The sequence below is a fragment of the Miscanthus floridulus genome, chromosome 9 (genome assembly GCF_019320115.1).
Source record: "Miscanthus floridulus cultivar M001 chromosome 9, ASM1932011v1, whole genome shotgun sequence".
In the NCBI taxonomy this organism is placed as follows: Eukaryota; Viridiplantae; Streptophyta; class Magnoliopsida; order Poales; family Poaceae; genus Miscanthus; species Miscanthus floridulus.
This window is the reverse complement of record NC_089588.1, coordinates 128,662,171-128,685,633: the sequence shown is the minus strand read 5'-3', so window position 1 is coordinate 128,685,633 and position 23,463 is coordinate 128,662,171. Positions and strand designations below refer to the sequence as shown.

The 23,463-nt window shown below is 46.1% G+C and overlaps 1 pseudogene; it reads left to right on the top strand.

Annotated features, from left to right (window-relative positions):
• Nucleotides 1–320: 320 nt before the first annotated feature.
• LOC136480901 (uncharacterized) lies at nucleotides 321–1,235 on the top strand (annotated as a pseudogene).
• The last annotated feature ends 22,228 nt before the right edge of the window (nucleotides 1,236–23,463 follow it).

Sequence of the window (23,463 nt, the reverse complement as noted above, 5' to 3'; positions counted from 1 at the left end):
GCATAGTTATGGACCTTTTAGGCCCATTTTGAGTATACTGCACAAAGACCTTCATTTGTGCAAAATTTGTGGCCAGTAGCCCACTATATTTTTCTTTTATGTCACTGCATATTATTATTATTATTTACTGCAATTTATTTTCTACACTTATTTAAATTCCGCATATTTATTTATTTCAATTTATTTTACTTATTTAATCGCATTGTAATTCTGAAGATTATACCTAGAAAATTTTTGTGTAGTCCTGAAGACTATGCATGGTCATGATCCTAAAGATTATGCACTGACATTCACTAACCATGTACATTAATTGTGTAGGCATGTTGGACATCACAAAGAGGGATTTCGAGGCGCTCGCCGTGGACAGCAGCAATGACCTCACTTGGGCTACCGACGTCGAGATCAAACTCGATGGCATTAGCCTCGATCATACCATTATGGAGCCTGAAGCTGGCAAAGATGAGCGCACTAAGCCTAACAAAGCAAAAGCGTTGCACTACCTGCAACACCATCTCCACCCAGACCTAAAGTGTGAGTATATGATGGAGAGGGATCCACTGGTTTTATGGCAATCCCTAAAGAACCGCTTTAGCCAACAGCTGACGATTGTGCCCCCCAGAGCGCAATAGGACTGGATCAATCTGTGCTTCCAAGACTATAAGTCTATGGCAGCGTATAACTCTGCTTTGCACAGGATTGAGACTAAACTGCGTCTATGTGGCTAGAAGATCACCGACGCCAATATGATCAAGAAGACTCTATCCACCTTCCACCTCGGCAATATAGTACTGCAACAGCAATACAGGAGCTCAAAGTACAAAAAGTACTCTGAGCTAAGTGAAGTACTATCTCTTGCTGAACAACAGCAATAGAATGAGGTCCTCATGAACAATCATTCTACCTGGCCTACTAGTTCTATGGTTGTGCCTGAAGCACATGCTAACGTTGCTAAGAGTTCTCACAATGACAATAGGGGTCATGGAAAGGGGAAGTGGAAGGGGAAAAGAGGTGCTATGTTCAAAGGCAAAGAAAAGGGAAAGCCCAAGGGTAGAGTTGGACCCAAGAAGGAAAAAGGTGGCCGCAATGGGGAAGAGCAAGGCGATTGCTATAGATGCGGAGCTAAGGGGCATTGGTCATGTACATTCCGAGCTCCAAATATAGTAAATAATATATCTGTTTTGATAAGCTCGACGAGCTCTTCACAATGGTGCACTTCAATTCATCATTTGAGATAGTTTTGTTCTATGAAAAATTAAATATCCTGCGAGACATGTGATAGTACCCAAACTCGTGGAACTTGTTAGAATCAAACCCTATAACTATGTTTGGTGATGGAATTAAGCATATATGCAGGTTATGTTGACGGTTTATAATTGGTGTTAACGACCGTCAACAAGCTCCCCCACACTTAACCATTGCTAGTACCTGAGCAAAGGTAAACTTGAACAATGGATTAGGAGTTGCATCAATGTTTTCACTCCTCAAAAGTACACATGCGTTCAAACAAGAATTCTCCTCCGGATTAGAATAAACTGATCTAACTTTCAAACTTACCCATATTACCTTCAACCATGGAGCTTCTTAGCCTTTACTTGGGTCTTGAGCAATTGAAAGACATAACGATCAAATCAAGCACTATGTCTCAAGTTCTTTGTTTTCACCATTGTTCTGGAGGTTTTATAGGTTTTCAAAATAAAACTAAGAGATTCCATTATACGACACTCTTCAGTCTCTCAATATATGTGATATTTGTGGATCCTCACCAAGGCAGTAAAGATGCTATGCCTTTTTCTCTTCCTACCACTAAGACTTATGTAGAGTTCATAAGTAGGGAGAAAGCTAGGGCATACCTGCAGTGCATATATTGTAAAGTCAAACAATGGATCCAAAAGAGAGTTGAGTCATAAAATCAAATCAACATGTGTATGTGTGTGGATGTATGGTGGATATATTTGGTGGCTAACCTAATTCTACTTTGCTCCTTGAAAACTTATCTCTCTTTTCAAACTTGGAAACATTTTTGCAAGAGAACAGGGGCTATCTTATTTATCTCTTTTTTTTCTTTTCAGACGGGCATCTGAGTACCCATTGTTTTCAATATCTCGGACACTTGTCCATTTTTTCATCTCTTTTTTTCTTTTTTTAATGAATAACTTTTGCATAGCCCCATGTCTCTTTTCTACAACAAAACTTTGAGAGATAGCTTACAAGAACTTGGAGCATTGATTTGGCGGATAGAAAACCTAACAAGCATGTTTTTGGGTTCACCCCAGTGTAGGAGTAAAACATTTTTGAGTGGATCTAGATGGAAGGCATGTTTTTGCGTACTCCCAGTGTAGCAGTAGCATGTATATATGGCGTGTACGTGATCTTGATTTTAAGAGTATGACAAACCTCTCATAAGGGTCAACAAAGCTTGACAAAACTCAATGCAAAGCAAGCAGCATATATGTGGAAGTTTTTCCTGTCCTAGATAATATGTATGGCTCTAGTAGGAATTCAAGTTTTGTCATATAGGAACTCATCATATAGCATTTTTATGTTTTCAAAAGAAATCTCTAGAACTTTAGTGTCACTTGGAATAAGATAAACAGTAGCTCAGACCTTCTAATATCGTATTCGTAAATTACCTAGACTTAGATCAATCATATGCTACCCACAAGTTTTAATTTCAGAGTAAATCCTTATATCAAAACAATCTTATCCAAAACTCGAGAGAATTCAAGGTTGGAAACTAGGTACTTGAAAGCATTACAACATAGCAACTATTCATCATTTCCATTTTAAGTGATTTGCCTCAAAATCTTTATTATTTATTTAGCTCTTAAAAGAAATAAAAGCAAACTAGACACACTATTTTTATTTTATTTTTATTTTTATTATTATAGGGATAACTATTTATTTTTGCTTTTAGTTATTCATCTTTTTTAACATATATATTTTAAAGCAAACTAACAAAAGGAGAAGAAATACTTACCTAGATACACGGGGGTGCCTTCTCCCTGAATTTGGTTGTTTCTTTCAACATTTGTTGATGTTGTGCTCTGCTCGGGAGGTTTGCCTCCCCCACACTTAAATTCTGTTACCTTGCATAAACAATATGAGGAAACAGGCACCAACAAAATACTAGGAAGATCCTGGCAATACGGTAGCAGGTAAACATGGTTTTTAAGGGTTTTTTCACAGAGTAAAGAAGAAGAGCTGAATTGAAAATGTTATTTAAATTCTACGAAGTTAATTATATCCAATTCTTCTTCTGGCAATTGTGTGTCATGGAAAACTTTTAAACGTTGACTATTTACCTTCAAAAGCGTACCTTCATCATTTTGAAGTGTGACTGCTCCATGAGATGATGCGCTAATTACCTTGTAAGGTCCTTCCCATTTGCTTTGTAGTTTCCCATGTCCAAACAACTTCACTCTAGAGTTGAAAAGCAACACCTTGTCACCTGGTTTGAATTCCTTCTTTTTTAATCTTTTGTCATGCTACCTTTTCATCCTCTCTTTTTAGAGTTTTGCATTATGATATGCCATTTCTTGCAATTCCTCTAGCTCAGAGAGTTGCATTTTTCTTTTCTTTCTGGCTGCTTCAAAGTCCATGTTCCACCTTTTTATGGCCCAATGTGCTTTGAATTCCAACTAGACAGGTAGGTGACATGTCTTCCCATAGACCAGTTGGTATGGTGACATTCCAAGAGGTGTTTTGGAGGCTGTTCTATAAGCCCCTAGTGCTCCGTGTAACTTATCCTTCCATGTTGTCCCCATCTCGTTAACGATCTTCTGCAAAATGTTCTTGATTTGCTTGTTTGATGTTTCTGCTTGTCTGCTTGTTTGAGGATGATATGGTGTTGCGATGTTATGATGGACCCCATGATCAGATAAGAAGCGTCGGAACCTTCTATCAATGAAGTGAGGACCTCCATCACTAATTACCATGTGTGGAACTCCAAAGCGTGGAAAGATAGTCTCTGAAAATATCCTCTTGGCGTTATTGGAATCTGCAGCTCGACATGGTAAAGCTTCAACCCATTTTGAGACATAGTCAACTACCACCAAGATGTATTTGCATCGCCGGGATTTTGGAAATGGTCCCATGTAGTCGATTTCCCAAACATCAAAGAGTTCTAACTAGAGGTTGGTGGTGAGTGGCATGGCGTCTCTTGCATTGATATTCCCATGTTTCTGACACAAGATGCACCTCCATTTGAATTCCTTGGTGTCATCATACATGGTTGGCCAGAATAATCCACTTTGCTAGATCTTAACATTAGTGCGGAATGCCCCATGATGTCCTCTATACGGTGATGAGTGGCATCTTTCAATGATCTTGGTTGCTTCCTCAGCTGGAACACACCTCCTGAGCAGTCCATCAGAGCAAACTCAGAAGAGGTACGGTTCATCCCATAGGTGGAGGCAACTTTCATGAATGAGCTTCCGCTTATTCTCTCCTAGTGGTAAATAACCTGCAACCACAAAATTAATAATATTTGCATACCAGGGGTCGGATCCTACGACCTTTAGGAGCATGTCGTCCCGCAGATTATCATTGATGGGCAAATCCTGTGGATTCTCGAACTACATTCTTGACAAGTGATCAGCTACAAAATTTTCTATTCCTTTTTTATCTTTAATTTCTAATTCAAATTCTTGAAGCAAAAGGATCCATCTTATAAGCCGAGGCTTAGCATCCTTCTTAGTAAGGAGATATTTAAGAGCAACATGATCAGTGTAAAGAATAACTTTGGCTCCTACAAAGTAAGATCTAAACTTGTCAATAGCAAAAGCAACAGCCAGGAGCTCTTTTTCAGTTGTTGCATAATTAAGTTGATGTCCTGATAGAGTTTTACTAGCATAAGAAATTGCATGATGCTTTCCATCTTTCGTTTGACCCAAAACTGCCCCCATAGCATAATCACTAGCATCACACATGATTTCAAAAGGCAGCGACCAATCAAGGGGCTGAATGATTGGTGCAGAGATGAGTACTTTCTTAAGGATTTGAAAAGCATTTAAACACTCATCATCAAACTCAAAGGGAGCATCCTTGGTAACAAACTTGTAAGGGGTCTAGCAATATGAGAAAAATCTTTTATAAAATGGCGATAGAACCTCGCATGACCAAGGAAACTTTGTACCCCTTTGACATTTGTAGGAGAAGGTAGTTGTTCTATTACTTCTATCTTAGCTCGGTCTACCTCAATCCCATGTCCGGACACCAAGTGTCCAAGTACTATGCCTTCTCTAACCATGAAATGACATTTTTCCCAAATAAGGACTAAGTGCTTTTCTACACATCTTTGCAAAACTTTGTTTAAATTTTCTAAGCAATCATCAAAAGTTTTTCCATAAATAGAAAAATCATCCATAAAAACATCCGTGATTTCTTCTATCATATCAGAAAATATAGACATCATGCACCTTTGGAACAAAGCTAGAGCATTGCATAATCCAAAAGACATCCTACAATAAGCATATGTTCCATAGGGACAAGTAAAAGTAGTTTTGCTTTGGTCATTAGGATGGATTGGGATTTGATGATAGCTAAAATACCCATCAAGGAAACAAAAGAAAGCATGCTTTGCAAGCCATTCTAACATCTCATCAATGAAGGGTAATGGGAAGTGATCTTTCTTTGTTGCCTTGTTAAGTTTCTGGTAATCAATGCACATCCACCATCCTGTGACTCTTCGTTGTGGGATTAATTCATCTTTTTCATTTTTTACCACAGTCATGCCCCCTTTTTTTAGTACAACTTGGAGCGGGCTTACCCACTCACTGTATGGCATGGGATAGATTATCACTGCATGCAAAAGTTTTAAAACCTCTTTTTTAACAACTTCTCTCATCGCATTGTTAAGCCTACGTTGGGGCTCCCTAGATGGTGGATATGCTGGATCTATGGGAATGTGATGAGTGCAAAGAGTAGGACTAATCCCCTTGAGGTCTTCGATTGAGTAACCGAAGGCAGAGGCGATGCTTTTCTAAAATGGTAAGGAGCCAGAGGGTCTCGTCCTTAGAGAGTTTATCACTAATAATCACAGGAGACTCCCTATCGTTGTTTAGAAAAGCATATTTCATACCTGAAGGAAGGGGTTTGAGTACAAAGGGGAGTTTCATCTAGAGGGAAAGGATCTTGTGGTTCTTCTTCGTCTTGGATGAAATCCTGGGTGTCTTCTTTGAGGTCTTTGTCAGAAGCTTCTAGGAGAGATGCTGCCATAATCTCCTCCATTGGATCTTGCTCGGGACTCATCTCCGTCTTAATATGTAATGAGTGAGTGATGAGACTTACATTTATACTCTCCTTTCTTCCTTGATGTAGAAGTCTCTCTATTGGATGCCCTATCAAAATATTGAACTCCCAAATATCAAAAACATAAAAACTAAGGTACACCTTGGTTTCGTCTACTTTGATAGGGATGAGGTGAAAAATTCCTTTACTAGGAAGGATTTGCCCTGAGAGACTTTTTAAGAGTTTTGTTGTTGGAGTTAATTGCATATTTGTAGGAAGGGTATGTGCAAAAGATTTAGACATAAGATTTACTCCTACAACTAGATTATAAAAAGCATAGAAGGAGGTTTTATGAATCTGACAATGAATGGAGGTAGAAGGGAATCTAAACGAATGACTTCTGGAGAAAGCTTGGATTCTCTCAACCACTCATTGCTTATGATCGCTGTTAACTCCTTCATAGTCTTTTTAAGGAACTTCTCTTTGGTTGGGTTAGGAAGATGCTGGTTGGATGCGGACGGTGCTGAAGATTTCCTTATTGCATAATAATTCGAGGTGTTTCCAAAATCGGAGAAAAGATCTTCCTCGAATTCGAACATATTTTCCAAAGGTAGAATTTCTTCCTCCTTTGGTGGTTTGGGAAATTGGAGGACAGTTGAGGCTTCAAGTGGAGTAGCTAAAGGCTCAGGCTCAACTATCACAGGTTCTTCCTAAGGAGTTTCCTCAACTACATCTTTTGGACCATCGTTACAAACGCTAGTGTAGGGGGTGTTTTCTAGGATTTTTCTCCCTTCACTAGCAGAGCAATGTAAGAAGGCACCTCCAGAAGTTGATTCAAGAAACTATGCGGTCTCCCCACTAAGACCCATATAAAAGTGTTGTAAAAGCATATGGTCTTGAATGGCAAGATCGGGACCAGAATTGACTAGGCCATTAAAACATGCCCATGCCACATCAAGATTTTATTTTTCTTTCTATTTGAAAGATAGAACCTCTCTTTGAAGGCTAACCACTCCAGAGATGGGAAAGAAAGATAAGTAAAAGCTAGAGCATAGAGCTTCCCAATCTCCTTGTACACTCCCTATGGTTTGGGTATACCAGTGTTTAGCTCTTCCCGTCAAAGAGAACGGAAATAGCTTCCACTTTAAGGTTTCATGTGACATGCCCGTGATATGCAAGAATGCACAAGTTTGCTCAAACTCTCATAGGTGAGTATATGGGTTTTCATCAACTTTTTCTGAGAACTCGGACGCAACTCATAGCCAGGTGTGAGGATGGGTTTCGATGATTCTAGTGGCTCTAGTTGTGCGCCCGTGGGAGCAACAAATTGATTGATAGGTGTGATATTATCCATACTTAGAAATAAGTAAAATAAAAGATACAAGGACAAACCTGGTTTGACAAAATCACAACAACCACTTCCCCGGCAACGGCGCTAGAAAACTTGTTGACACCTGTGGAGGCACACAGAGACAAAATCCACAAGCGCACAGGTATCGATGTAGTTTTCACCCAGAGTATTATGGAATATCGTATCCATAGGGAAATGTGTGTATGTCGTCCAATAACTAGTTTGTCCAGGGATAGCAATCAAGGTTTAAGGTAGGAGTAAAGAGGATTCTTATGGTTATGACCCTATGCAAAGCAAGACTTATGATTATAGTGTTCACTTCAGGATGCCACTTAGACAGTAAAGCACCGCTAATAGATAACTCTACCGACACGACTATAGTCCTACTAATTTAAGAACCTGCTTAATTCGGTGTGGACTACAAAGGATAGACGGGGCTGTCACCTCCCATTGCTACCACACAACCAAGAAGCAGGGAGCAAACATAGGTAGCCGATAGCCTAAGCACCACGCTTATGCTAACGATTACTACTCTAATGCAGAGATCTAGCAAGGACTAGAGCACTCAAAAGAACTATGAAGCCATGAACAAAAGAGCACAAAACTTACTTTAAACATAAATCAATTACCAGATATATCTCAAATATTGACTTGGAGAAGCCTAGGTCCACCAAAGTACAAGCTGTAGAGGTAGCACCGACAGGCCTATACTTCCTCTAAACTCTTCGCTCACTCTCTAACTCGATATTTTTATTTACAAGACTAGATCCTATAGAGGACTAATCTTCTCTTGATGCCCTGATCCTGAGATGAGGATAGGAATTAGGGTTTTAGGATGACCGAGGGAGGGGGCAGGGGCTGCTATTTATGAGGGGCGCCAGGCACCCTCCCTCTCTGAATAGCCTCATTGGTACTAAACTTTCCACCATATCTCATTAAAATGCACATAGACCTTTATGGGCCAAATTTTGAATTGGGTCCAATTAATCCCGCAGCTCATAATGTCGAGTTTTTCTTTTATTTGCAAAATTTATATGTTTTCATTCCGAGCTGCAAATATAGCAAATAATATATCCATTTCGATCCGCTCGACGAGATCTTCGCAATGGTGCACTCCAATTCATCATTTGATATAGTTTTGTTCTGTGAAAAATTAAATATCCTATGAGACAAGTGATAGCACCAAAACTCGTGGAACTTGTTAGAATGAAACCCTATAACTATGTTTGCTGATGGAATTAAGCATATATGCAGGTTATGTTGACAGTTTTTAATTGGTGTTAATGACCATCAACAGTCTTTCTCATAATGTATGCTTTATGTTAAATTCCTATTTTCTTTTATGGTATTTAACAGAGCCTGTGGGAACCCTATGGCGAAAGCAAAAATCTTTCTTGTAGACAGTGGCACCACTAATAGGATACTGAGGGAAACCAGATATTTCCAAACATTAACAAAGAAAAATGGAAATATCATGACCATTGCCAGAAGCAATGCTCATATCGTGGGCATCGAAACTACCACACTGGTTCTCCCTATGGGTACTCAAATCTTTGTGAAGGATTATTGTTGTATCCTAACTCAAACCACACCCTTTTGAGCTTCAAAGATATCCATGCGAACGGTTTTCATGTAGAAACCGAGATAGAGCAAGGTACTAAATACCTGCTCATCACTAAATTCGACGGGTACCAAAAGCGAGTGGTGGAAAGGCTCCCTTCGTCGCCATCACGTTTGTACTACACGTACATAAAACCCACTGAAGGATATGTTGCGATGAAAACCATATTTAGAAACACAGAATCGTTTTGAATATGGCATGATCGATTGGGTCACCTTGGGTTGAGTATGATGAGAAGGATCATCAAACAATTCTGCTGGCGTTGATGTCAGAGGCTTCCCTAATCCTGAAGATTTTGTTTGCACTATGTCGATGAAATATGGTCGGGAGTCTACCTAGGGGTATGCCCAAGGTAGTAGATTGTCGGTAGATAGATGCGCAAGCCACAAACAAGACGGTGACGCAAGACAGACACGAGGTTTTATCCAGGTTCGGCCGCCAAGAAGGCGTAATACCTACGTCCTGTGTCTGATTTGTATTGCTGTATATCAATGAGAGATGTTTTTTAGAGGGATCCCCTGCCCGCCTTATATAGTCCGAGGGGCAGGGTTACAGATCTGGAAACTAATCCTAGCCAGTTACAATTGCCATATGTGGCCGGATAAGGATTCCTATTCTAACCGACCAGGATCTTGCTTGATCGCCAAATCCGCCTTGACTCCTTGTGCGGGACTCCGATCAGGTTGGTTGGGCCGCATGTCGTCTTTTGGTGGATCGGACCCACCGATCCGGGCCGGCCCAAGCTTAGCCGTAAGGGTATAGGGGTTAATACCCCCACAGCTAGTCCCCAAGCACCATGTATTATGCTGCGACATGCCATTTTAACCTTCTCCGACAAGTAAGGCTTGAGTCCTTGACATTTCTGACCACCGTCATCATCGGAGAAGTAAGTTGTCCGAAGAATGTATGGTGCTCTTAAGAAAAAAGAAAAAGATTTTCGTCCTGAGAAGTGTGCCCACTTGTATTTCTGAAAAGAAATGTAAGTGGTCTTGAAGCATAGCGTCCTTGAATGTCAGAGGCGTAGGGGTCAAAAAACAAACACATTCACCACAAGGTGAAGTGTGCCCACTTAGTCCCCGAGCCTGGTAGTAGGTGACGCAGGCACGTGGTGCCAGGGTCTAAAAAGAATTCCTAGTTAAGTTGAGAACCCAATTGTCATACAAACAAAAACGAGATGCATCGGCAGGTGCATCGTACCGACGTAGTCCCCGAGCTTGCTGGAAGGCGAGGTATGAGCCTTGTAGCAAGGTCTAAATAAATGTCTCTCAACTGTATGTGAGTATAAATCACATGTAGCCGAGGAGAACCATTCTCCGAGCAGTGGTCGGGACAGTCCCTGAGCACATAAGTTGTCGGAGCAGTCCCCGAGCACGGCAGTGGTCGGAGCAATCCCCGAGCACGGTAGTGGTCTAGGCAGTCCACGAACATGGCAGTGGTTTGGGTAGTCCTTGAGCACGGCAGTGGTTTGGGCAGTCCCCGAGCATTGTAGTAGTCTGATCCATCCTTGAGCACAAGACATGCAGCGAAAATACGAACGCCGCTTGTAATATTATTTGATGTATTTATTTATCTCCTTTCTCTGTCAAGTCCAGTCTGACATGTCTGGTCAGAAAAGCAGATGGGTATAGTACGTCACTTTGTCTTCTTGCTCTTTTCTGGCAAATAGTCGCTTGGCACCTGTATGGAGGTGCGTCAGTGTGGGCCCTCTTACACTATCAACAAAGAGGCGTGTACACTTGTAACGAAGGGGCGCATTTATTGGCATAGATCTCGAGGTTGTGTGAACAACCGTCTGCTGCGCGTGTGCACGTCTCCCAAGAATCTCGGGCGGACGAAACGACGGAGCTCTTTGTTATTTATAATATAGATCTGGTAAGTTACTTTTACCAATCCCCATTGTCATTCGCCGCCGCAACCTTCTTCTTCCTCTTGCCGAACCCTATTCCTCCAAAAATCATCACCAATCCCCTCACCACCGCATCCACCCCCTTAGTAAGGACAGACTAATGGCAAAGAGAGATGCCCAGAAGAAAGGCGGAGTCATGGCGAAGGAGTGGTGGAAGTCAAGGAGCAATGAGCAGACCATCGAAGATCTCATCGCCATGGGAGTGCTCCACAACAAGGCACTCGCGGGATGGCGTGCGCCGGAAGGAGAAAGCTTCCCTGATCCACAACCAGGTGAGATTGTGGTTTTCGAGGATTTCTTCAAGTGGGGTTTTGGGGTTCCAGTGCACCCTTTTCTTCAGGGTCTCTGCTTGTATTACAAGATTAGGATTTGCAATCTGCATCCCAACTCGATTCTTCTTGTCTCCACCTTCATCCATCTCTGCGAGGCCTATGGTGGCTTCCAACCCCATTTCGACCTCTTTCGCCACATGTTCTATCTGCGGAAGAAAGGGAGCGGCGGCTCAAAGATAGCCGGAGGTGTCTACCTCAATCTACGTGATGGTATGAAGGCCCAGTACTTGCACTGCCCCTGGAACACCTCGCTGGACAAATGGTACAAGAAGTGGTTCTACATCCGCGAAGAGCCAAACACAATCACCCTGTGCGATGTGGGGTTGATTCCAGAGAAGAAGAACAGCTGGTCGGAGAAACCCGAGAACTTAGAGCAGATCGCAGAACTGCTCGGGATGATCCCGTGGGGAAAGCTGGATGGTCCAAGCGTGGTCGGGAACTTCATCAGTCGAAGGATCCAACCCTGCCAGAAGAGGGTTCATCCTGGCTTCGAGTACCAGGGTAGCGCAGATCCCACGAGGACCAGAAAAGAGGCGCTCGACAAGATAGAAATCAAGGCCAGGATTGGGGAGCTATTCAACCTAGCCGATCCCAATTATGTCAGGTTGAACGACATCGAGCACGCCTTCAAGCTGGCCTGACCTCCCCCAAAGGTAAATGATGCTTTCTTGTTCCTGTAGAATTTTGTTGTAACAAAAAATTGACTGTTGTTTCCTTTATGTTTCCCAGAGTAATGGTCGTGACCGGGTAGCAGTGTTCGTGTCTCCGCCCCCTGGTGTGGATTGGCCACAAGTTACCAGCCCAGCCGCCAAGACCAGTGCCAGGACCGAAGATGTCCACTGGGCGGCACTCGAGGTTGTGGAGGATGCATCAGCCAGAGCTGCTGGCAAGCGACCGGCTGCTAATAAACGCCGCCAGGCCATCTTCCCCATTTCAGACGATGAAATAGAGGATGCGGACATCTTCCAACTCATCCCTCGAAAGAGGAGGAGACAAGTGGGGTCGACGGAGCAGGGTGGCTCCTCTGTGCCAGTAGTGATCGCATCACCGACCACTGCAACACAGAGGACAAGTGGAGGAAATGTCGAGCACCAAACCCCGGCGCCTGTACCGGTGGTGGAAAAAGATCCGGTGGAACCTGCCGAGCACGCGGAGCAGGGGCGGTCGAAGAGACGCTCCTTCGCCACATCATTCCACGCTTCCAAGCTGTAAGTATCTGTAACTTTGATGTAAGCTTATAATTTGTATTGAATACTATTGTCTTCTAAACTTTTCTCTAGTTTATTAGGTCGGCGTCCACAGAAAATCCCGACCAGCTAGCCGGGTGTGGCACGGCTTCGCTAGTAGTGGCGGAAAGAACTGCTCAGCAGCCGGCTGTAGAGGAACCTATAGAAGAAATTCCGCCGGAACCTCAACAGACGAGCGACTAGACGTCAGTCCCCGAGCAGCTGGTCGAGAAGACAGCCGAGCAAAGTACAAGTGCTCTGAGCACGAGCACGAACCCTACTAAAGCAGGTACCTTGGCGCCAAGGGAACTAGTCCAAGGCGAGGAGCAGCAACCGGAGTTGGCATAGAGCACGCTAGCCGATGCAACGGCTCGTGGAAAAGCCATGGTGGTCGCGGAGACTGCAGACTCCAGACCAGCGCCGCCCCCTGAACAGGAGGCTGAAGAGGACGAAGTAGAAGAGGTCCTAGGCCGTCCCCAAGATAAGCGACAACATGTATATGTGTTGCGCTGGTGGAACGACGAGTGGGTTATGCACGAAGAAATCCTAGAGGTCGAAGAGACCCTAAAAGTTGAACGAGCGGCAAAGCGTCTGGTGACAGAAGTCCAAGTATGTTTGGTTTGACCACTTGACCCTGTTATGTAGTCGAACTATCTGACTTAGCTTGTCTATATGCAGGACTTGATGAAGACTGCAAAGTACCGAAAGAGGTGCTTCGACCAGATTGAGGGGATCACGGTGAATAATAGAGAACTGGCGGCCGAGGTGGAATGCTTGCGCCGCCAACTTGAAGCCGCCGACCAGGAGAGGACAGAGCGAGAGGCACAGAACCAGAACCTGGTCGGCCAGCTCAATAATAAAGAGCGGGAAAAAACAAGTAAGTTGTCATTTTATCACAGCAAGTGTATGACACATTTTGTTGCGTTGTTGGTGGTAACAGCTGTAATGCAGGCTTAGAAGCTGAAGTAACATGCCTTCAAGAGGAAAATAGCCGTGTGACCGTAGAGTGTGGTCGCCTGAAGGAGGACAACGAGAAACTGGCGCGTGACCAGTCTAAACTCCGTGACCGTACAACCAAAATGAAGGAGGAACTGAAAAGTAAGTGTTCTAGACCACCTTGCTCATTCTGTTGCTCGCTTTACCTTGTCGTGCCATTACATTCTGATGCCTTATACAGTTTGTAGTTTTGAAAGTAAATGCCAAGAGACATCTGGAGGCCGTGCTGAAAGATCGTGATGGCTGGAAGGCACGATGCCTAGAGACCACCGAGGACCGGGACACATGGAAGAACCGGTGCCAGGAGGTGGCAACTAGCATTTTGCCCATCCTCGACCTTATCGACCCAGCACTTATAGAGGAAGTGCCTAGGACGCTGCAACTCGGACAGGTCGAGAGGTGCCGAAAGGCATGGGGTTGGTTCCAAGAGTTCGTGAAGGAGGCAGGTGAGTACACGGGTGCACATGTGCTAAGCATGGTGCGTGCTCACTACCCCTTGATCGATCTCAAGCGCCTGGAGGCTGGGTACTCGAAGGAGGTAGACCTAGACAAGGCGGAGGAGCTTTGGATGGCCCAGCTGGACTTGTCGTCAAAGATAATTGGCGACATTAACCTATGTGGAGGTGGGACAGCACCTGTACAGGGTACACCATTGACAAGTCAACTGGAAACGCCATCAGTTGCAAGCCAACCAACGAAGCCTGCGGTCTCGACCAGCCAGGCATCGGCGGGGCCATCCCCTTTAGCTCGACTAGCACAAGAGTCCCTGAGACTCGAGTAGGATATCGGAAGCGGCGAGCAGTAAGTGCCACGCGCCCCGACCAGCCAATGTAATAGGCTTAGAGCTATAGAAGGAGGACATAGTTGTGTTATTGTAAACTTGAGCCTCTTCAGGCAAGCTTGTAATAATGTAACTGTATATCATTATAAGCTTGTTTGCTTTGTATAAAACGTATTTAAGCTTGAAACTTTATGTTGGTGTAACTAAGTGAGAACATGTTAACGTTCTGTTTAGTTGTACCATTTTGCTCGACACATCATCCTGAAAAGTTTGTGCGGCCCTAGTTTGGCATGTGGTCGGAGTGTGAGGTATGATGACCTGTGCACACGTAGATGCGGACAAGTCAAACCAAGGGGGACCTGCCGATCACCCGTAACGTAGAGAGCAGATCCCATGCACATGTTGGGAGGAACCAGAGATAGGGCCTGCTCCGAAAACCATAGAAGGAGTGGCGGTCGGCTTTTACTGGCTTAGTTAGAATAACCATAAAATTCGAAGTGACACATTAGAGTGGTCGGAGAAATCATAATTGCTTTATTGAAGTAAATCGAAAGTACAAGAGGAGTACATATCTCAGTAGTTAAGCATAGAAACGTCTAAGCTTGTCGATATGCCACGAGTTTGGTACGTCCGTACCGTCCAGGTGACCTAACCTGTAAGACATTGGTCGTGTGACTTCCTTGATCATGAAGGGTCCCTCCCATGGGGTTGCGAGTTTGTGGACACCAGCCTGGTTCATCTTCCACTTCAGGACCAAGTCCCCGACCACGAAGAACCGCTCTTTAACGTTCTTGTTGTAGTACCTGCGCAAAACAGCAAGGTATTTGGCCGTACGTACACAAGAATCGAGCCTTTTCTCTTCTGCGCTGTTCACTTCTAGCTCCCATACTTCATTGACCTTGCCTTCATCGAAGTTCTCTACCCATGCTGATCTGAAAGCTATATCTGGTGGGAGGACTGCCTCAGCGCCGTAAACCATAAAGTATGGTGAGACGCCGGTGTTACGACTGGGCTGAGTTCTGAGGCCCCAGACCACGGCTGGTAACTCTTTGAGCCATCTTCCGGGAGCTTTGTCATTTTCTCTATACATCCTCTTCTTCAATGCGTCTAAGATCATGCCATTTGCCCGCTAGACTTGTCCATTAGCTCTAGGGTGCGCCACTGAGACATATTTTACTACTATGCTCCTTTCATCGCAGAAGTCCCAAAAAGCGTTCCCGGTGAACTGAGTACCCAGATCAGTGATGATGCTATTGGGTATGCTGAAACAGTGGATGACCTGGTCGAGGAACGTTACAGCCTTCTCTGAGGATGCCTGTACCAAAGGCATGTATTCTATCTACTTAGAAAATTTGTCGATCAGCACAAAGACGCATGTAAATTTCCTAGGAGCCAGTTTGAAGGGCCCGATCATATCCAGTCCCCAGCATGCGAAGGGCCAAGAGGCTAGTATTGTCTGGATCTCATGTGCTGGTACGTGGATTCTCTTGGCGAGGAACTGACAACCCTCACAGTGGCGGACTAGCTTTTCTGCGTCGGCTACTGCTGACGGCCAATAGAACCCTGCTCGGAAAGCCTTACCGACCAGTGTTCTTGAAGCCGCGTGATTGCCGCAGGAGCCAGAGTGGATTTGGTACAGGAGATGTTCGCCTTCTTCCTGGGTTATACACTTCATCAAGATTTCCTCCTTTGCGTTTTTGCGCCATAACTTGCCATCGACGAGCAGATACTGCTTACTGCGACACATCAGGCGCTCGTTTTCTGTCTGATCAGTATAACCGCTGCCATCTGTTAAGTACTTGATGAAAGGTATTCTCTAGTCGGGCTCATGAGTGGTCGGGGGTGGCTCGATGGTGCTCGACGCTGGAACCGTAACCACCAATTGCTGGTCTGGAGGCTTGTCTGCCGTGGAATCTTCCTCTTCGATGGAAGGCATGAGCAGGTCTTAGACAAATACGCCATGTGGGATTTTGGCTCAGGATGATCCTAACTTTGACAGCGCATCTGCTGCTTGGTTCTTGTCCCGGACCACATGTATGTACTCGATGCCATAAAACCTACCTTCCAGCTTTCTTATTGATTTGCAGTATGCGTCCATCTTTTCGCTGGTCGTGTCCCAGTCCTTGTTGAGTTGGTTGATGACCAGAGCTGAGTCTCCGTAGACATAGAGACGTTTAACACCAAGCTCAACCGCAATGCGTAAACCATGCAGGCATGCTTCATACTCGGCGGCGTTATTAGATGCTGGGAAATAAATCCTGAGGACGTACCAGAGCTGCTCCTTGGATGGTGACACGAAAAGGACTCCTGCTCCCGCACCACCAATGTTGAGAGAGCCATCGAAGTACATCATCCAATACTCGTTGGATCCCGGAGAGGCAGGCGTGCTTAAGTCTGTCCACTCGACGATGAAATCGACGAGTGCCTGAGACTTGATTATAGTACGGCTTGCAAATTCCAAGGAGAAAGGGCATAGCTCCATTGCCCATTTGACGATGTGCCCGTTTGCATCCTTATTGCGAATGATGTCCCCCAAAGGGTACTCGGTCATGACCACCACACGATATCCATCGAAGTAATGTCTCAACTTTTGGGATGTTATCAGTATGGCGTAGAGCAGTTTCTGAATCTATGGGTACCTAGTCTTGGATTTGTTGAGTATCTCACTGATGAAATAAATTGGCCGCTGTACCTTATAGGCGTGGACCGGCTCATCGCGCTCAACCACCATGGTAGTGGAGACCACCCGATTGGTTGCCGCAATGTAAAGTAGGAGAGTTTCATCTTCTCTGGGAGCAGTAAGGACCAGAGGTGATGTAAGGTATTGTTTTAGCTGCGTGAAGGCAGCGTCTGCTTCCTCCGACCACTCGAACTTCTCGGATGCTTTGAGCAGTTTGAAAAACGGTAGTCCTTTTTCTCCTAATCTTGATATGAAATGGCTGAGAGCAGCCATGCATCCGATAAGCTTTTGGACATCCTTCACCTTTTTGGGGGGCTTCATGTCTAAGACAGCTTTGACTTTCTCCGGATTAGGGCGTATGCTGTCGTAACTGACGATGTTGCCCAGCAGTATACCAGAAGGAACACCAAAGATGCACTTCTTTGGGTTTAACTTCCATTGGAATGTATTGAGGGCTGCAAAGGTGCATTCTAGGTTGTCAACAAGGGTATGTGCTTCCTTGGTTTTGACAACTACATCATCCACATAGGCCTCTACAAGGCCGTCTTTTATCTCATCTGTGAGGCAGGCCTATATGGCGCATTGGTAGGTAGCCCCGGCGTTCTTGAGCCCGAATGACATAGTCGTGTAGCAGTAGGCGCCGAAAGGCGTGATGAAAGACGTCTTGATCTGATCGTCCTTTTTGAGAGCGATCTGGTGATAACCAGAGTAGCAATCGAGAAAGGAAAGGAGCTCGCAACCGATAGTTGAATCTATGACCTTGTCTATGCGAGGTAAGCTGAAGGGGTCCTTAGAGCAGTGTTTGTTGAGATCAGTGTAATTAACGCACATTCTCCATTCATTATTCTTTTTGCGTACAAGAACCGGGTTGGCTAACCACTCCGGATGATACACTTCTTTGATAAATCCGGCTGCCAAAAGCCGTGTAACTTCTACCCTAATCGCCTCCTTTTTGTCGCGAGCGAACCGTCATAGCTTCTGCTTGATAGGTTTGGCCTTGCTGTTGACATTCAAGGAGTGCTCGATCAGGTTCCGAGGTACACTAGGCATGTTGGCAGGTTTCCATGCGAACACATCCACGTTGCTCCTCAAGAACCTGACGAGCGCGTCTTCCTATTTGGGATCCAGGTTGGCCCCGATAAGGGCCATTTTGCTGGAATCGCCATTGACCAGCTGGATCACCTTGTGCTCCTTGGACTTGATGTTCTTGCATGGAGCCTCGAGCTCTGGGATCTCCAGGTGGTCGGCTGAGGTCTTCTTAGCGTCAAGCATGGTCTCGGCCATGCGAATAGAGAGGTCGTGGGCCTCTGCTATTTTGAAACTATCGTCTTCGCAGGTGTAAGCTGCGTACATGTTGCCTCGGAGGGTTAGGACTCCTTTCTCGGTAGGCATCTTGAGCACCAGATACATGTAATGAGGTATGGCCATGAACTTGGTGAGCGACGGTCGACCAAGAATAGCATGGTAGGTGCCGTCGAAGTCAGCGACCACGAAGTTGACGTAGTCGGTGCGGAAGTGGTCTGGGGTCCCAAACTGCATAGGTAGCGTAATCTGCCCGAGAGGTGTAGAGCTCTGTCCGAGGAGAACACCCCAGAACTGTGCCTCGTACGGCTTAAGATCCGCCTGAGCTATTTTCAGGGCAGGCAGGCTGTTCTTGAACAGTATATCGATGGAGCTGCCGCCATCGATCAGTACCCTGTCGAACTGAACCTTGTTGATACAAGGATCGAGGACCAGGGGAAAACACCCTGGCTCAGGTATTGCGGCCCATTGGTCCTTTCTGCTGAAGGAGATTTCACGGTGAGACCACTAAGGGAGCCGTGGATCGGTGAGAAGGTTGTCGGTGTTTGCCACGTTCAAGCAAGCACGGGCAAGCAGCTTGCGTTCTCGTTTGGTCTCGATGGACACTTTGCCGCCGATGATGGTGTGCACACAATTAGTTGGCTTGACGTATTTATGATGAGGGTCTGCATCGTCGTTGTCGTTATCCTTGTTGCGCTGTTCCCCTACGTCGTTAGGCTTGTCGGACGTATCAGGAGCCTGTTGATGCGTGTAGATAGTCTTGAGGACGCAGCAATTCTCCATGGTATGGTTTGACTTAGGATGGAGCTGGTAGGGCCCCTTCAATGCTTTGGCATAGTCATCTTCGTAGTTACGACATCCGCCACCCTTTTTAATGGTATTGACCTCGCCGTCGTCTTCCCGAGCACGCTTGCTCCTGTAATTGTCACGGCGGTTACGCCGCTGATTACGTTGGTCACGGTGGTCGTGGGAGTCATTGCGCTAGTTGCGGCGGTCAAAATTGTCGTTCCGACCACGATTGCCGCGGTAATCGTCGTAGTGTGGGGGGTGGTCGGAGCGTGGAACCCTTGCAGCTTCTTCAACAATGATCTTTTTAGCATCGTCGGCATCCGCATATTTTTTAGCGGTGGCCAAGAGCGCTGTGACTGATTTAGGTCTCTTGCGGAGGAGCTTGTCCCTTAGGGCATCGTGGAAGCGGAGGCCAGTGACGAAAGCCTCGATTGCCTCGTTATCGGAGATTGATGGGACCTTGATGCGCATCTCCGAGAAGCGCCGGACGTACTCGCACAGTGGCTCATCCTTTCAATCTCGAATACGTTGCAGATCGTATTTGTTGCTTGGCTGTTCGCAAGTAGCAATGAAGTTGTCGATGAAGGCTTGCTTGAGCTCCTGCCAAGAGTCAAAGTAGTTCGCCGGCAAGCTGACCAGACATTGGTGACCTGCATGGCTAACAGCAACTGGGAAATAGTTAGACATGATGTGCTCGTCAGCCATGGCTGATCTGCACGTAGTCTCGTAGAGCATGACCCATAATTCGGGGTTTTCCTTGCCGTCGTACTTCTGAAGTTTCTCGAGCTTGAAATTCTTGGGCCATATGACTTGGCGAAGGTGTGGAGTAAACTGCTTCAAACCCGGTGGGCCATGGGCAGTGTCATATTCCATACGGTGATAACTTTCGTGGGATGCTCGATCGTTGGCTCTCTAGTTGATGCGAGCGCGCAGATCACGTCCACCGAGGTAATGGCGGAGATCGTTATTGCCATCACGGCGATCTCGGTTGCCATCTAGATTAGCCCTGCGACCGTGGTTATTGCGGCGATTGTCGTGGTTGTCCCAGCGGCGGTTGTCATCCCGACGGCGGTTGTCATCCCGACGGCGGTTGTCATCCTGGCCACCATCATGGCCACCGTTTCCGCCTTGACGGTCATCTGATGGGTCGTTCTTGCGCGAGCCACGTTGGTTGAGTGGTTGTGAGCGACTTGGGTGCTAGCGGCTGTGGCTTGACTCGACTGAGACGGATGGAGCCCGAGCTTGGTTTACAATCTCCGCGGTCTGGGCCATAGCAGCCGTCAGATAGGCTTGTATTTCATCGCGAACTGCTTGAGTTTCCGGGGTATTGGGTAGCCATTGCATTGTCACCATGGCGACGGCTACGTTGGCACTTGGAGTCCTGAAGACCTGTTTGTCCCCCACCCTATCGAAAGTATCATTGAGGTCACGTGGCTGGACCCTTATGCGTCGTGCCTCCTAGTCTGCTTCAGCTTCGATTTGTCGGTGATTAAACCGGTCAATATTGCGTGCTTCGCGTGCAGTCCTTTCTTGTTCTGTTTCGCCAACTGCTGGGGGCTCATCATTACTGACAGCATGGATCAAATCCCCTCGTCTTGGCGGGAAAGACGGAAATTGTGAGAAGCCCGAGGCGTGGTCTAGGAGATCCAGATCATATTTGACGCCTTCATCTTCGTGATGCTGAAGCTCGATGTGGACAGATGCATTAGATGCGATGCCAGACGAGGAGCTGGAGTCGCCCTCTTGGACTGTATGGACGGATCCTTCTTGATAATCTTCAATCCGAACCATGTTGACGAAGTCGCGTGGCTTCGGCCGAGGTCGGTGTATAGGACATAGATCCAAGCGGCGCTGTAGGTTATACGCGTAGCTGGAGGCAGCATTTCACAGGCCATAGGGCTAGACCTGGTGGTTCTCCGTCGAGGCTTCGTACCCGGAGAGATGGAGACCCGTCGCGAAGGCTGGCCGGTGACGAGCGGAGCGCCCCTTAGGAGTAGATATGACCACAAGATCTGTACCAAGTCATGTAGGATGACTAGTCCGAGCTGGTCGGGTAGATCTGTTGTGGGGAGCGGTTACCTGCTCATTAGGTTGACTTTGAATCGTACTTACCAGAGCTAGGGTTTCAGCGAGTTTGGTGCTGACCCGATCGATGGAGTCGAGCAGGTCGGTGTTGTCGATCTGCTTCCCTTTGTAGCGGGGAAGCGGATGACAGGTTGTCGGTGTGGCTGAAGATGATGTAGGCGTGGTCAGAGCCAGATGTACCATGGTCGAAGCCAGATCCATCGTGGTCGGAGCCGTATCCGTCGTGGTCGGAGCCATATCCGTCGTGGTCGGAGCCGTAGCCGATGCAGGTGAAGTAGTGGTCGGCGTAGACTGAATCCACGCCTCCTCTATGGTCATGGCGATGAAGTCATCGGAGCCGGTGGTCCAGGTGATCTGGCCGACGGTGAACGTGAGGCCATTCGGCGTAGCCATGGAGCCGGAGATGATGACCATCTTGTTTGCTTGGAGAGCAGTACGCACACCCCCTACCTGGCGCGCCACTGTCGACGAAATATGGTCAGCAGTCTACCTAGGGGTATGCCCAAGGTAGTAGATTATCAGCAGACAGATGCGCAAGCCACAAACAAGACGGTGACGCAAGACAGACACGAGGTTTTATCTAGGTTCAGCCGCCAAGAAGGCGTAATACCTACGTCCTGCATCTGATTTGTATTGCTGTATATTAATGAGAGATATTTTTTAGAGGGATCCCTTGCCCGCCTTATATAGTCCGGGGGGCAGGGTTATAGATCTGGAAACTAATCCTAGCTAGTTACAATTGCCATATGTGGCCGGATAAGGATTCCTATTCTAACCGACGAGGATCTTGCTTGATCGCCAAATCCGCCTTGACTCCTTGTGCGGGACTCCAATCAGGTTGGCTGGGCCGCACGTTGTCTTTTGGTGGACCGGACCCACCGATCCGGGCCGGCCCAAGCTTAGCCGTAAGGGTATAGGGGTTAATACCCCCATACACTGCATGTGCAAAGGGGAAGCTAATCACTAGACCATCTCTCCTGAAGATTAGGGATGAGTCACCTGTGTTACTGCAAAGGATACAAGGTGACATTTGTGGACCTAGTTAGCCCTTGTCGGGCCCATTTAGGTACTTTATGGTACTAATTGATGCATCTACCAGATGGAGCTATGTGGACCTATTGTCCACTAGAAACATTGCTTTCTCCACGCTCATTGCCCAAATAATCAGGCTAAAAGCAAGTTTCCCTGATAACTGCATTCAGTCCATTCGGATGGATAATGCTGGTGAGTTCAGGTTGAAAGCTTTTGATGATTACTGCTTAGCCATGGGCATTAAGGTAGAGCATTCGGTACCACATGTCCACACACAAAATGGTCTAGCTGAATCCTTGATTAAAAGGATCAAGTGGATTGTCAGGCCGTTGTTGCAAAATTATAAGCTGTCAACTAGTTGTTGGGGCCATGCAGTGTTGCATGTTGCAGCACTAATCCAACTTAGGGCAACTGTATATCATGACACATCCCCCTTACAGCTGGTGCATGGGAAAGAACCAAGTATTTCCCATCTAGGTATATTTGGCTGTGTTGTGTAAGTACCAATAACACCACCCCATGTATATCAATGGGACCCCACCGGAAGTTGGGGATATATGTTGGTTATGAGACACCGTCCATAATCAAGTATTTGGAGCCTATGACTGGGGATCTTCATATGGCTCGATACGCTGATTGTGTCTTCAATGAAGACCATTTCCCAGCATTAGGGGGAGATATACATCCAGAAGAATGTTGGGAAATTGAATGGAATGCAACTGGGATGCAATCCTTAAATCCACGCACCAGTGAGTCTAAACTAGAAGTTCAGAGGATTATACATTTGCAAAGCCTTGCAAATGAACTACCAGATGCCTTCAGTGACAAGGTCACATATACCTACAGTAAATGCGCCAGAGAGAGTATAGGTACCCCAGAAGGTTACCAACTCTGCTGTCTTCTCTAATCCTAGGAAGAGGGGTAGACCTCCAGGAGCCTAGGACAAGGTTCCGTAGAGACGTCCGTAGAGACGAGGACCTGAGCCACTTGCATGACTCAAGGAATTAGTTGAAGAAGCTCAACTAGAAATTGAGAATGCCCCTAAAAAGGCAACTCAACCTGAAGTTGAGATGGTCCCTGAAGGACCCCATCCTGAAGATGGAAAATCCCAATGCGCTGTGCGTACACTATCGC